The following is a 16,416-nucleotide window of genomic DNA, read 5'->3' on the forward strand; positions in this document are numbered from 1 at the left end:
ACAACAAGTGCTCAGTGCTGGCTCCGCAGCCTGTAGTTCAAAGACAAGAGTCTGGGCCAATGGTCAGAGTCAGCCCATCCTGCCGGAGGCTGAAACAAAGGTAAGGGACAGGCCATTCTTAGAGCTACTGCACAGCCTTGTGAATGTGAAGGACGCCGCCGTGGCAAGCGGGGATCTGCCTGACCTTCACCAGCAAAAACACAGCACAGGTCTGGAGCACCCACACCTCGCACAATGCTATGTTCTTGGTGCTGGGGACTGGATTGTGTTCCCCTAAACTTCGTATGTTGAAGTCCTGATCCCTGACATCCCCTCAGACTGTGACTGTGTATGAAGACGGGGTCTTTAAAGAAGTAACTAAGGTTAAGTGAGGCCATGTGCCGGGTCCCTGATCCAATAGGACTGGTGTCCTTGTAAGAGGAGAGAGAGAGACCAGAGGTCCACATGGCTAGAGAAAAGGCGATGTGAAGACACAGCAAGAAGACGGGGCCCCTGCAAGTCAAGAAGAGGGGCCTCAGAAGAAGCAGACCACCTTGATCTGGGACCTCTGGCCTGAAGAACTCGAGAAAACAAACGCCTGCTGTTTCAGTCTCCAAGTCTGTACTTCGTTATTTTTGCCAGCCTAGCAAACAAGGCACTTGGGCTGGGGTCAAACCCTGCCCAGTGACAGGGGGGTGAAGGTAAGAAGCTCCGTCCTTCCCGGAAACAGCACCCCTCCCCCAATCTCCACCTGGGCCCGAGGCATCTGGCTTCAGAAAGCGACTCCCTGGTTTGTGCTCCACTTGTGTGGGGCCTGTTAACCACCCTTCGTTTATCTTCCTTGAACAAACATCGCCTTCCCAGGGAGAGGATTCTAGCAGGTTTCTCTCTCAGAAGGCAGAGAGCCCGGGTCTCTGGGGCTTCCGTCCCAAGGGGCACCTGGCACCAGCGTTCCCGGCTCTGCTGGGCACCAGAAGGGCGTTTGATGATCTGCTCCTGGGTGGGGTCCCCACACTGCAGAGAGTGGGGGACACCTGGCCGCATCATAGGCTTGTTCCTACCTTGCATGAACTCACTGTTTCCAACTCAAAGCTTCTTGCACTGCTGCGTTTCTCGTTTTCCCCCTGTGGACCGTGGGGCTCTTGGGATGTCTGAGAAACAACCCAAACCCAGCTGTGGCCCTTGTCCTCCCGGTCACAACAACTGTACCTGTGAGGGAGGTCAGGTCAGTGAGTGCTCTGAGCTTCAGTCACCCAGAGAGGAGGCGGTAGTGGCCAGGTGCCAGGTTCCCCGCCGCCCACCGTGGTGATGACCTCACCGGCCCGCAGCTGCTCCCTGGAGACTGTGTGTGTTCAAGTCACATTTCATTTGGTTCATACGGCAACAGCACATACATGAAGTTCGCTTTTTACTTACTGACCAGAAAGTGCTAGAAACTAAGATTTCAGGCACAAGTAATGATGTTGGCAATAAACAGTCTGTTTAAACTTAGCTCCTAATAAGTGTCAAGTGAACACCTTCTCGTTCTGGCCCTAAACCCTGAAAGACTGTTCCATGATTCTTCCAGCAGAAACCTTCATTCTAGATACCTGAGTCGAACACCGAAGGGATGACTTTTAGAAAGGAAACCAAAAGTTTCATGATCCTCCCAGGGTTGACTTAAATTATTTGGCTTATCATATTACTGAAATAAGTAGGAAAACAAAATTATGTAAACTGTGGGTTCTTGGTAGTGTTTACCTAAGTCTAAAACTGAAACCAGTGTACAAATAAAATACAAAAAGTCCCTGCAAACCCACTGAAACTCAAGTTAGCACACTGAACAGTGATTTTAAAAGGTGGAGGTGATTGACATATATAACCTTGCGTAAGTTTGTTTTTTTTTTAAAACAGTGACTTTAAAAAAAAAATCACACTTACTTTACTGTGAAGTGCCACGCTGTTCTGAACCCACACGCGGGGCAGTGACTCAGCGACACTGGCCCTCAGGGGCCATGATGCGCTTCTTCCAGGTCTTTCCTCTGCTGGAAGAACCGCGTGCATTTCACATGCGCAGAACACTCTGATGTCCATGAATAAAAGCTTCTCCTCCATTTGCTTGAAAAAACTAACGCTATTTAGCCCTGAAATCTCTAGAAACAATTATGAAAGGACCTTCTATGTGAGGTGGAACATGTTTTTTTAATAAACTTTCAAGATTTTTGTTCACGTGAAGATTAAAATTCTCAACGGAGGGGTCATGGAACCCCTGACTTTTGGCTGGTGCTTCTCAGGGTGGTCGTAGACCCTGCTGCAGGATTCCTGGATTTGAGGTTCTTCTGCCTTTCATGTGAGAGTCTCTCTCTGGCCTGAACTGACCTCCAGTTCCTCTCTACCCTGTGGGCGGAGGTCTCCCTGACCTTGCAGGGACCTGCCTCCTTCTGTTTGCTTTTTCCGCGTGGGGCCAGTGCACTTCAGTTGTGCAATGGAACCCAAACACAGAGTGCTGTTGAACTGCCCTGGAGAATGCTGCCGGGGGCCTCCGGGCCCCAGCTGTCTGCGGAGCGTCCCCAGGTCTCCGGGCTGGGCCGGCAGCGGGAGGGGCGCACGCCGCCCACCTGATCTCAGCTGGGGTGGACTGGCTGCTCACTGTGCCTCCCCCAGAGGAAAAAATAGTTCGGTCCTTGGAAAACGAGCGACTCACACGACTGGAATAGCAACGGCAGACATTTAAAAACAGAAACACCTGCCTCTCGGAGTCGTGACAGGAAATGAGATTTCAGAAATGCCACCATTAAGCTGGTGAAGTGGCAGCCTTCCTAGTCTTGCCCCTGCGTCTGGCGGCCCCCTGGGGGCCTGGCCCTGGGGCCCTGGGACTGGGGCCTGGCTCCCGTCCGGTCGGCCTGGGCTGAGGGCGGCCTGGCTGCAGCTGTCCAGCTGCTGGTCCCGCCAGACTGGCCTCCTAGAGGCTCCGCACTCCCCAGGGCGAACCTCAGGGAGCCAAGGGGCTGGGCAGCTGTGCGGCCCACCCTCCGCCGCCTTCCTCTGATGGGCCGCAGGGTTACTGGCAGACCTTCTGCGGGATGCGATCTCATCAGGGTTTTCTACCGGGCTTTCAGGAGGAGGGGGTGCTGTGTTCGGTCTGGGTCAGGGGTCTCCAAAGTGGGGTACGCACATCCCAGAGGCTGTGGCTGATCCGTGGGGGTCAAGGAAAAGAAAATAATAGTCCATCCATTTAACGTCTTACTTCAAAGATAAGAAAGCCGCACACCTTTATCCGCGGTGAATGCTGACGCTCCCTGGCGCCCTGGATTGTCACGTGGGAAGATGGCCTGTGGGGGTGGGTGCCCACGGAAGGGAACTGACAAATTCTATTATACTTTTTAAAAAAACCAAACTGTCATAAAAACAACAAATGGCTTTAAAATACCGCAGAGAAGGAACCTGGGGTCGGAGGTAACGCTGACGGGGACATCACTGGCCCCCCGACTCTGTTCTGTGCCTGGTGTGCACGGTTGTCGGCCACACTGTGAGGTCGAAACCACAGTGCTTTAAAATAATCTGACCAGGAGCGGCCACAGTTGGAATTATCCAGAAGACTAAATGAAATACGTCTCTACAGCTGTCGCCATTCATGCTGAAGGGTTTACATCTTTCTGGGGTGTTTCACATTGCGCATAGTATAGTAATAGCGTGTAGATGCAGTTTATAAAATAAGACAGTCAGAACGTGTGTGGCTGTGTGAACAGCCCTGTGGGGTGAGCGGCCTCCAGGGGGCAGTGGCTCTCACACTTAGATGCCTCGGACCAGAGGGGTGGTCGGGGGTGGTCCTGTTAAAGCACAGGCCACAGGCCACGGGCCCAGCCCCAGGACTTCTGTTTCGGGAGGTCTGGGATGGGACGTGACAATTGGCACTTCTCACAGGTTCCAGGGTGATGCTGCTGGCGGGGGCACCAGACTGCTGGTGGCTAGAAATGACTATAGCACAAGGGGAAGCAGGCTGCTGTCTCTATGGGCATTTCAGTGAAGACAAGGGCCCCCTGAGGACCAGCGACCCCCCCAACTGGCCTGCCACACTGCCTGGCAGCTGCCCTCAGAAATTGATGGATCCCTGCGTCTTAGGCCTGGCTTTGCCATCACTTCCAGAAAGGGAGGAACTAGAATGAGTGGTAAGGAATGGGGGGGGGGCGCCTGGAGCAGGGGTGGGAGGAGGGGCTGGCAGTCTCTCTACTGCCCCCACCCCCCAAGGACATGGGGCTGGGAACGCTCAGGCTTTGGTGGCAGAGACCTGATGGAGCCCCTGTGCAGCCGCTCACCAGCTGGAGACCTCCAGTCTTCAACAGTGCCTGTGCGGCAGGAAGTCGAATGTTACAGGAAAGAAAACATGTTTCTCATTGTCTTGCAGCCTTCTCAGAAGGCGGGTCTCGGAGCTGGGCAGGGGTGGCGGGTATGCAAGCCTGGAGGAGCTGGAGTGTCCTGTGAGGGGGAAGCTCTGAGCAGCAGGGAATGGGTCACATACTGCTCTTCTGTCCCCTACACGTCATCATCCAGGGCAGGGACGGGAGGCTGAGGCCAGCATCTCCCGTGCGGTGGCAAAGGCTAATACAGAGGTCCCAGGCCACCTTGGGGTGGGGCCCCGCTGCTCTGCAGCCCCTCCCGCACATATTCACACCCAGTTTTCGTCTTTTCCTTTTAAATGCACCGTTACAGGAGACACTCAAAAGCCAGAAGTGGTGACACCTCAAGGGATGTAGGTTTTAATGGGATTTCCAGCACAGGCTGTGCAGTACACTGAGTGTTCCTTATATGGGGCCCTATCACATCCCTGGACCTGCAGGCCGCGTACTTCTGAGGGAAGGCCTACTGCGGTCTGTTTTCTGCACCTGCCTCATGGCAACCCATGACAAATCGAATTCCAGTCCCAGGTGCACAGCGGTGGGAGAGGGGAGGGAGCTGTGAGTGGTCCCTGCCCGCACCCCCCATCCCCTGCTGCCTCACAGCACGGGCTGCCTCTCTCCTTCCTTAGTACTCCTTCTATCGGGCTCAGGCTTTGTCTTTAAGGTTAGGGTGCCTCCTTTACCACCACAACTAAGAGCCTGGAAAGGGCTGTGGCGCCTCTGAGATGGGTCCAAATCCTCACCCCACCTCCCAGCCTCAGTTCCTTGTTCTGGAAAATGGGGTGATGGGGGAGCCAACTGTGCATGGTCATGAGAAGAAAGTGAGTGTGTGCGAAGTGCCCAATGCATACTCCCTTGTAGCCTTACTATGTGCTGATCCAATCTGACAAAATTCCCAAAACACCTGTGAAAGCTAAACTTGGAGAATCTTATCCAGGCTTTCCTGGGGCATCTGAAGGTAAGAGAATCAACCCACTCATTCATCCATGCAACAAGTACGTATTGAGTGCTAACTGCACATCAGACAATAAATTAATATCTATAAGCAAATAGAGGTAAAAGCCAGGAGGGCTATTCATTCACGCAGAAGGGCCTTGGGGCTCTGGTGGGTGTCTCTGGGGACTGTGCTGCTGGGCACATTGAGAGGGGGCAGGCAGCTGGCACTGCCAGTGGCTCGAAGCCCATTTCCACCACAGACAAAGCAGCAGAAGAATCAGAGTTTGCTGCAGGCCTAAGGGAGAGAGAGGGGAGGCGGACACTGGAGGGCCTGGCCCACTGCTTCTCACTCTGGGTGGTGCCAGCCTGCTCGGTCCCTGTACAAGCCCTTTCTTCTGTGCATACCTATCCCCTCAAGTCTTCCTGGTGAGGGGAAAGCTTCAGTCAGGCCTTTGAAGACAGAACTGGATACAAATGCTGCTCCCTTTCTGTGCCCTGGGAAAGTCATTTTAGTTCTCTGAGCCTCAGTTTTTCCATCTGCAAAATGGTGATAATTGCATCTCCTTATTCGCTCCACTCAGGAAAACCAAATGAGATGACATGAGGAAGTGCTTTCAGGTTCACAGAATTTAATACCCCATGTCTGTCATGTGGCAGATCAAAGTGGCGGTCTACAGGGTGGCAACCCCCTCCTCAAACAGGCTTCCACGTCTTACAGACAAGGAAGCAACAACGAACCCCCTGAAACATAAGAGCAGTGTGGAGCCGTCTGACCTGCCAGCCTCGTTATGGTGAGGCGGGGTCCTCACAGCTGGATGTGGGGAGAGGAAAAGGAGCTGGATATGGGTGCAGCTGTGAGCCGGACCGGGAACATCTGGCTCCCCCTCGGCCAAAGGATGCCAGGGTTAAAGGCACAGTTCTTGTGAGGTCTGAACAGCCCCAGCAGCTGCTGCAGATGCAGTGGCTGCACAAACAACCCAGTGGCATCTGCCCTGTTTCAGGTGGGCCTAGGGGACTGTGCCGTGACAGCAGTGGCCACACTGCAGATGGCCATGACCTGCCTCCATCCCCCACCTCCCTGCTTGGGGGCCTTGGTGGTCTTCTGCTGACTTAGGTCCCCACCCAATCCTTTCATCAGAGCCGTTACCCCCAAAGCACAGCTCCTGACCGAGGACCCCTTACAGCAAACGGTCATGTACAACATGAGCTGAGAATGCTTTTCATGGTTTCTTTTTAAATATATTTAATTATGTTATTACAGTTGTCCCATTGTTTTCTCCCCTTTATTCCCCTCTACCCTGTACCCCCTCTCCCACCATTATTCTTCTACCTTAGTTCATGTCCATTGGGTCATACATGTAAGTTCCCTGGCTTCTCTATTTCCTATACTATCCTTAACCTCCCCCTGTCTATTTTGTACCTACTAATTATGCTTCTTATTCCCTGTACCTTTCCCCCCATTCTCCCCTTATCCCTACCCACTGATAACCCTCCATGTGATCTCCATTTCTGTGATTCGGTTCCTGTTCTAGTTGTTTGCTTAGTTCATCTTTGTCTTCTGTTTTTTTAGGTTCAGTTGTTGATAGTTATGAGTTTGTTATCATTTTACTGTTCATGTTTTTTGTCTTTTTTCTTAAATAAGTCCCTTTAACATTTCATATAATAAGGGCTTGGTGATGATGAACTACTTTAACTTGACCTTATCTGGGAAGCACTTTATCTGCCCTTCCATTCTAAATGAAAGCTTTGCTGGACAGAGCAATCTTGGATGTAGGTCCTTGCCTTTCATGACTTGGAATACTTCTCTCCAGCCCCTTCTTGCCTGCAAGATTTCTTTGGAGAAATCTGATAGTCTTATCAGCTCCTTTGTAGGTAACTGTCTCCTTTTCTCTGGCTGCTTTTAAGATTCTCTCCTTATCTTTAATCTTGGGTAGTGTAATTATGATGTGCCTTGGTGTGTCCAACTTCTTTGGGACTCTCTGAACTTCCTGGAGTTCCTGGAAGTCTATTTCCTTTGCCAGATTGGGGAAGTTCTCCATTATGCTTTCAAATAAGTTTTCAATTTCTTGATGTTGTTGTTCTCCTTCTGGCACCCCTATGATTTGGAATTGGAACTTTTAAAGCTGTCCCAGAGGTTCCTAAGCCTCTCCTTTTTTTTTTTTTTTGAATTCTTGTTTTTTCAGTCTGTTCTGGTTGAATGTTTCTTTCTTCCTTCTGGTCCACACCGTTGATTAGAGTCCCAGTTTCCTTCCCTTCACTATTGGTTCCCTGTACATTTTCCTTTATTTCACTTAGTGTAGCCTTCATTTTTTCATCTAATTTGTGACCAAATTCAACCGATTTTGTGAGCATCCTGATTACTAGTGTTTTGAACTATGCATCTGATAGGTTGGCTATATCTTCATCACTTAGTTGTATTTTCTCTGGTGCTTTGATCTGTGCTTTCATTTTGGCCATGGGCTTTTTTTTTTTTTTTTTGTCTCCGTGCACCTGTTAGGTAGTAAGGGGCGGAGCCTTAGGTGTTCACCAGGGCGGGGCAACCCACGTGCTGCGTTGTGACGCTGTACGAGGGGGAGGGGTCAGAGTGAAACAATGCTCCTTGTTCAGCTCTCATCCAGCTTTCAGTCACTTCCCCCACTACCCACAAGCAAATTGGGCTCTCCTGGTGCTAATTCCTGGGTGGGTGGGCTTGTGTACGTTCTAGGACCCTGTGGGTCTTTCCAGTGAATTCTCCTGTGAGGCTGGGAATTCCTCCTGTTGCTGCCTGAGCCCCCACAGGTGTTTTCAATCAGAGGTTTGAGGCTTTGTTTCCCACGTTGGAATTCTGGGTTACGGGGTTTGTCTTGCTCCCCAGTTGTTCCTCCCGGTTTACCTGTACATAAATGTGGGACCGCCCAGTCTGCCAGCCGCCGCATCCCTGGTCTGCCAGCTGCCGCCTTGCCCACCCTGGTCCTTCAGCCACCATCTTCCAGTGAGTCCTCTCCACTGGGCTGATCGTCTCCACCCTTCCTAACGGTATGGATGAATATTTCTTCTCTAACTCCTGGGTTGTCGGACTTCCCTACAGTTTGACTTTCTGGCAGTTCTGGTTTTTTTTTGTTTTTTTTTAATTTGTTGTCCTTTTGGTTGTGCAAGGAGGTAAAGTGTGTCTACCTATGCCTCCATCTTGGCCGGAAGTCTGGTTTTCATGTTTTAAATGGTGTGAAATTCCTCTCAAAAGAAGCATAACAATTTGTGGCATGTGAAAATCACATGGAATTTAAGTGCCAGTACCCATAAATAGTGGTTTGTTCATTTGTTTTGTGGTCTGCAGCTGCTTTTGTGTTACCTCGGCGAAGTTGCGTCATTGCGACACAGATTGCGTGCCCTGTGAAACCTTCGGTGGTATCTGGCCCTGTGCAGAAAGTTTGCTGATGCCCAACTTAGAGAAACCTTCCTTCTAGGAGCATTTGCACTTTAACTCACACTCATGTCTTAAGCAAAAGAGAGGAAGCTCTAATGGTGGAATTTAGGCATCTATGGATGACAGATGGCTTTCCCTGGATGAACTTTCCATGGGAGGGTGAGGCAAAAATTAGAGGCAGGTAATGAAGAGTAGCAGGATGCAAAATAGAACACTGGAGTTTCGAATGCCAGCTCCAACAAACTAATAATTCTGTGATTTTGAACAACAACAAAAAAGATTTTTAAGTCCTGGTACTTTGTCAGCCACGCAAGATCTGCCCTCTCGCCCTCAAACAGGAAGACAGCAGTGTGCAATTCCTTAAGACCTAAAGGGTCTCAGATGCAAAAATGAGCCAATTCTACAGCATCCCAATAAAGTCCATTCTTCCTTTCAAGGCAAGGATGACCAAGGTGGCTGTAGGGGCAGTGACCCTATTCTCACCCAAGTCGAGATCCTTGGCATTTATGCAAGTGGCATTTTAGGTCATTCCCAAGTCACCCAGGAGGTCACTGAGAGGCTTGTCATTCTGCTGAGGCACAAGGCTGAGTTACTCTCAGGCTACTGAGCAAAACTAGTAGACGGCCCAGCCTCCTGGTCCCAGGACCGCTGGCTGTTCTCTGTTATAAGACGTAGGAACTAATAGAGATTAAAAGCTTCCTTTGTAAATAAATGCTCTGTGTTCATGATATTGGCTCTCTCAGAAGTCCCAATAAAGTATTTAATTGCTGTCAGGAAACTGGCCCGAGGCAGCCATTCCTAGGCACTAACGTACATGCCTTTAGGAGCAACCCCCAGAAGTGGCTTCCTTCAATTGCAGTCTCCATTTCCGGTTCCTAGAAATAGCTGATTTCAGCAGCACCTGACGACCACAAAATACCCGAGGGCCATGGATGCATGACAACCACACTTGGGATGTCACAGCACGTTGCTGTCTGAATTGCAACCACACCCTGCAGTAATCCCACAGCTTGCAACGGAACTTTCACTTGATGTTTATTTCCATTCCACTAACCGAACATGTGCTCTTAAAAATGCAAAGCCCCACCCCAGCCCATGCCAAAGACAGTTGCAACAAATTGCATCACCTGGACTTTTTAATTTATAATAGCTAGCCCTGTTGGCAGTGCACACTGGCCAGTTGTGCGCTATTTTAAACCCGCCCTGTTCCTTTTCTCCTTGGTGCCAAGGGCACACGAAGCTGCCCAAATGGAAGGGACTTGATCCACATTGGAAGAATGCACCCAAGTCCTGCTTCCTAATCCCCAGGGGAGATCTGAGTGGGAAGGAGGACCCCACTAGCTGAGGACAGAGTCCTTTTTCTGTGTCTGTTTCCCAGGGCTGAATGTGGGGCCCAGCTGACAAATGCTGGAGGGAGGGGACGACGACAGGTGGCTGGGCAGCAGGGAGAGACCTGGAAATAGCGGGGGCTGGAAGCACCTCCAGAGCCCAAGCCCTCTGCCTGGCTAGGCCCAATTGTCCTTGGCAGAAAGGTCTACGAGTGGGACCACTGATCACCCTGCCCTTACCAGAACCCCCATCCTGGACCAGAAATCTTATGGAGCCAGGCCGCTCTCGTTATTGGTCTTCCGGTCAAGGATCTAGTCTGCTGGGCAGAAAGTCACCTTTATCTCTGCTGTCTTCCCCTGGTCAGTCTCAGAATTTGCATATTCGTTCCTCTCCTAGTCTCCCCACGCTTTCTGAAATGGCATGTGGGTCCCGCTGTAAACTCTGGCTGGACGCTCTGCTGCATGCAGATGCCTCCACGTGATCAGCCCCCTGCATGGCTTCGTTTTGGAAGCTGGCTACACCACCAGCCTGCATCTCCACTCTGAATGATGTCACTCCTCAGAATCATACTGGTGTGTCAGTCGGGATGAGGCTCCTCTCTAAGTCCGAGTCCCTCGTAAGGCCTCCAGGGTGTGTCTTGGGGGTGGGGGCAGGGACGGCAGAGACGTGGGATCAAGCCCACACTCTCGGAGAGGCCCCATGCAGCTCTGCACCTGCTAAGTGGGCCAGGCCGGGCTAGCCTTGCTGATAGTAGGACAGTGTGTGGAATAACAGACTCTGATTACCATGAACACTGCGCAACAGACATGTAGTGTTTATGAATGAAATATTTCTTTACCACAGGTAATATAAGCTGCGTGCCCAGACAGCTTTAAGCAGGTTGGCACTGGGCGATGTTGTTGCAAATGAGTGGCCAGCACGGGCTCAGCTCCCCAGTCCTTGTCCTGCCACCAGAGCCTCTGGGTGCCCAGACAGGCAAACTCATTTCGCTCCTCACCTGTGGAACTGGGTAACTGTCCTGTCCCCCAGGACTGCTCCAACACAATAACGCAAGGAGCCCTTTTGGAAATGAAGGCATTTCGTGAGAGCACGAGAAGCCCCCGAAGTCTGAGGACTCTGGGGGCGGAGGAGGAGGGGATTCTCTCCCTGGCTCGGGCCTCAGTATCCTGTAGTCTGTCAGGGTCTCCCCAGTCCACCTGTGCTCTCCTCCCCTGGTCAAAATAGAATGCTACTCAAGCACAGAGCTTTTTGTTCCTCTTTTACTTGTGTTTAGAAGCAAATTAACTATGCAGCCTATGAAGCCCTTGAACCTGACACTGGGGAAATCCAGGCACCAATTCAAATGAGAAAGGGGTTCCTGGAAGCCCAGGGAAAATCATCAACTGTTGTGAAGCAGATTTCCTCTTGTGACAAAGCTTCACACATGGTGAGAGCATGAAGAGTTTCTAAAGGTCTGGATCCCACCTGCCTGAGACAAAAGCAATCACTCTGGAGGTGCCATGTGATAAACACCTTCCAGGGGCATCAGTTTTACTCTTAGCAGGTTATGTGGGGATTTGGGTTGTTTAAGATATCTCAGTATCAAATATGGATGTTGCTCAGAAAATGCAAAATGTTCACTGATCAAATTGAAACACAGCATTTAAAGAAATTCCAGGCTTGCAGCTTAGTCTGCAGGCCTGGCTTTGGAGAGCTTGACTCCCTCACCCACCCGCACCTCCTCTCCACAGTCACTGTGTCAGGACCTCAGGGGCAGATCCAGCACCAGCGCGTCCCAATTGCTCCCAAGCGACTCTAATGTTCAGGGGAGAATGAGCAGCTCTGGCTCAAGGGCGTGTTTGTTCTTGAAACTCACAGGAGGTGGTGGAAAGGTCCAAAGGGGGTGTGGTCCCTCAGTAGATGAGCCAGTGATTCCTCAGGACCTGAGTGGCAGAGCCACACATCCACCTGGAGCTCTGCTGGACCACACCAGTGTTAACACCAGGCCCTGGAGGGGGAAGTCCGCCAGGGTTAGCTTGGTGCCCAGTCGCTTTGGTGCTGCACAGTGGGGGCACACTGGGTACAGCCCTGGGAGAGGACCAAGGACTCACACTTAGGTGGCCTTTTCTATCTTTTGATAATGCAGAGTAAACCATTTGAGGAGGTCTCTCAAAGCCCTGTAAAGTAAGATGGCACTCCCCAACACCTCCCGAAGTCTGGGGTGATGCTTCTCCGATTCCTTTGGGAAATGAGGGTCAAATGGGAAAACCACTGAAAATGAGACTTTCCAGAAAGACGCTGCTCTCAGATACCATCTTGGCACCCGGAACACGGGTCCCTAGGCAGCTTAGTTCTTTATTGTTCTACAAACACAGTACCTTTCACCAGACACATTCAGGGTGGCAAGTGCAGAAGCCAGAGGGCCTGGCAGCAGGGACCTGGAGAGCCCCTGGGCAGTGTAAGAGACAGCTTTGTAAAGAAGGGGCCCTGAGACTCAGGGATCTGGAGTGGCATCTGTCAGAATGTAAACGCCCACAGCCATCTAATTGCATAAATGTGACCAAGGTGTCTTGTTATGTTAATGACGCGACTTATTGGTCCTCATCTAAGAATGGGCACTGGAGGTTGAACCAATCCCCGACGGCCAGGTATTTAATGAATCATGACCATGTAATGAAGCCTCCATAAAACCCAAGAGGTCAAGGTTGGGAGTTTCTGGGTTGGTGGACACAGGGAGATTTGGAGTGACGTGCATGGAGAGGGGACAAACACTGTGTGCCCTCCCTCGCCACACCTTGATCTACACATCTCTTCCATTTGCCTGTTCCTGTTATACCCTTTTTATAAAGCATTGTTCTAGTAAGTGAAATGTTTGCTGAGTTCTGTGAGCCTCTCTAGCAAATTAATCCAACTGGAGGAGGGCGTGGGAACCTGATTTACAGGTGGGAGAAGGAGCTGTAGGACTGAGCCCTTAACCTGTGGGATCTGACGCTGTCACCAGGCAGAGGGACAAGAGAAAATTTCTGAGATGCTGTCAATTACAGTGGGCTGGAGTGGTAGCCTGTCAATAATTTGCTATGGGCCAGCTCACAAGGGTGCTCACGTTCCTGAGTGTATGTTGGAACTCTGAATTAATTTCCAGGTGGCTACTTCTGCAACTATCTAATAGCTAGGCACCACCCAACTCCAGGAATCCTTACTTCTTGCTTATACAGGAGTTTTCCGGATTGCTGTCTACAACCAATCCAAAAGAGCAAACGCTCGTCTTCCTCAGGGACTCTGCTCCTTTCCCAGAACTGTTAGCCCCACTTCACCTTCTCCCACTCCCTTTCTCTACAGATAATGTAAATGCACGCAGAGCAACCTCCATCTTTCTCCCCCACCTGATGTATAGAAATGCTTGCCAACTCCAGGGCAGAGGGCATGCCGACTTTTCCACTGGACACTGCGCTTGGTGGTCTAGACTCCGAGTCCAGGACATGGCCCCCCAGCAATGGTTCAATAAACACTTTCCACCATGGAACTTAAATTTTTTATTTAACCAGTGTCAGAATTGAGTTGAATTCTTAAGACACCCTGCCTATGTCTGAGAGCTGGTGTGGGAACCCTTCACCTCCAACACCGTACACGTTCAAACTGTGATCTCAGAATGCTGAGAAACTCACAGGTCAGTGCATGGACTGAAACCGCTTTTAGGGGAAGATGTGGAAATACAGTAGAAACAAGAGGGTCATAATAGGAAATGTTTCCCCCCTCAGCAAAATGGACATAATAGTCCCTTCACCACTAAGGCTGTGGTAAAGGTTCAATTAAATTATGCACCTGAATGAACTGGGTGGCCCAACTAGAGGCAGTGTTCTAGAACCCGGTCTTTTTACTTCTATTTTACATTGCTCTTCGGTAGTACTTCAATGTGTTTTAGGGTCATGCTGGGTTTTGGAAAAGAAGCATTAGAGGGGTGCTACCTAGGAAAGTAAATTATTTATTTCACAGCATCTCTAGGTCTCAATCTGAGTGGCATTTTGTGCAGTCCTTGTAGGTTTTTACTTCTATTTTACAGACAAGAAAAATAAGACTCAAAGTACATAATCTGCAAAATGCAGGATTAGATACCCTCTACTGAAGCCAGAAATTAAAGGAACTTGTATTGAAATAGAATCCAAAGCTGGAAAATAAATTTTGTAGGCCTGGTCCAGGAGCGCTTTGCAAAACTAAGTGACTGGAAAAAGCCCAGGAAATGACTGAGAAGTCAGATGTACTGTAAAAGGTGACACACTCAGTTCCCCTTCGGTGCTCTGCTTGGGTTTAAAGACCTCAGGGAGGCAGATCTGGAGGCGGACGGACTCCATCTTTTACAGGGAAGGGGCTCCTTACCAAAGGGCGGTGGTAGAAGGGAGAGCAGGATGCTAGTCCTGGGAAAGTTACAAAAAAGATAGCGGGCAAGTTCACGAACAAGGTTGAGGAACTGGAATAGGTTAAGATAAGGCCTGCCCACTAGTAATGAAAGTAAAAGGGCCATTTCTGTTAACTTTGACCACAAATACAATCTTTGAAGTGAGGATTATTTTTGAAAAAAGTACTAGGAATTACCTGTTTGGAAAGGGAAACCATGAGATGGCGGCTTTTCAGAATGTAAATCCCAAGAACCTTCATTTATGCACAGAAAAGACACACTTAAGACATGTCTGGCCTGGAGATATCTGGAACTTCTAGAATCAAAAAGAAACATCCTGAACAATACCACTGGTTGACTTGAAGAATGAACAAAGTTCCCAAGTAAAAATTCTGTAGTATACAGAACAAAGGAAAATTGCTATTAATCCAAACACAACTAAGAGCCCACTCACAGTCCATTCTTGGTTTTTATCAACAGCCAGGTCTGGGGTGGGGTGGGGGTCCTTCCCTGAGGTGGTAGACTGTTTTAAGTAGCTTTAAGAGTTGCTTTTAGATACACAATTATTTTCACACATACATAATTCTTAAAACTGTAAGTTCTTGTTGTAGATTCCAGCAATGTGGAAGAAATTAACTAGCTAATCCCTCATTTTCCTCTGGGGTTTTAGTCCTCCTTTCAGAAAGTTTTTACTCAGTAATTTCTTAATAGTAGGCATGGCTATTTGTTAACTCTACTATCATATCCTTTTAAAAGCCACCTCATGGCGAGCCTCAAAGACTAGAAACCTATGTAATTTACAGATGGTGAGCATTAGCGAAACCCGCAGGCTAACAAGCATTCCCTCAGTCCTTTTTGAAGTCTTGGCTCTCCAGTGTTAGATTCATCTTTAAAGTACAATGCCTAGTTTCCACACTTCAGTCGTTTACATCTATGACTCAAGTAGGCACAAAACCACTACCCCATTCAGGTCTCTTCTTACGCCTCGGTAACTCCCCTGAAACTGCAGGAATAGATTATGTCAAAACTTCTGCTGTTTGCTTTTGCTATTGGCAACTGTCATGGAATAGAGAAAGCCTTGGTGCTTTAATATTTTTCAGTTTTAAATCATACTACATTCTTGTAGTTATAGGATCACGTTTAAAAAAACCCAAATTTTCATTTTGAAAAGAGGCTACTGTTAACCTGTCGCTAAACTTTCTAATCTGACAGAACCTCCCTCTCTTTGGGGCATACGTAGGTTGTCTCTATCCTTTGGAGGGTTCTTTTTGTCCAGCCCTTGAGATGGTGACACTGCCTTTTCCCATTTTGATGCTCAGTATTAATATGTGCAGTAAATTACACATAGGATGTTGCTCATAGGGTGTTATAAATCTGAATAAGATTTGTAACACCACAGTCCTGTCTTCTTAAACTAGCAAGCATATCACTAAGCCAGCTTTTTTCAGTTTGTTGTGTATATCATGGCTCCATTTTAAGACTTAAGGCACTTAAGTGCACTCTCACAAAGACTGCAAATTTAAAAGGTACTTAAACACACTTAGGAAGATAGCGAATTTATAATTTTAAATACAGAAGCAGCAGGAACTCATTTGGGAAACAGGTTATAAACTTCTCCATTTTCCCAGAGAGCGCTAAAAAATACCCGGAGGGCTTCGCTCTCACCAGCCATTTCCCTCTCTTGCTTTCCAATCCCCAGCAACGACTTGGCCGGTGAACTGTGTGCTATTTGAAGTATCTAACCTCGCCTCCACCGGATGGGAGCTCTCCTGCACAGCTGTAAAAATGCTACCTTTAAAATGTAAAAGCAGATACACACTTATACAGAGGCGGCACAGAATCTCCCAAATGGCAGGAAAATTTAACATTTTTTCATAATTTTCAATTACTTCACATGAAGACACTTAATGGAAAATAATTACTCTAAGATATCCAAATAGGAAGGTATAACAGTTTAAAGAGAACAGCTATTCCTAGTCTTTATTAAATGGAGTCTCCTTATTAGGTTTCTTAATGTCCCT

Source organism: Artibeus jamaicensis, unplaced genomic scaffold (assembly GCF_021234435.1).
Source record: "Artibeus jamaicensis isolate MK-2021 breed Jamaican fruit bat unplaced genomic scaffold, CSHL_Jam_final contig_354, whole genome shotgun sequence".
In the NCBI taxonomy this organism is placed as follows: Eukaryota; Metazoa; Chordata; class Mammalia; order Chiroptera; family Phyllostomidae; genus Artibeus; species Artibeus jamaicensis.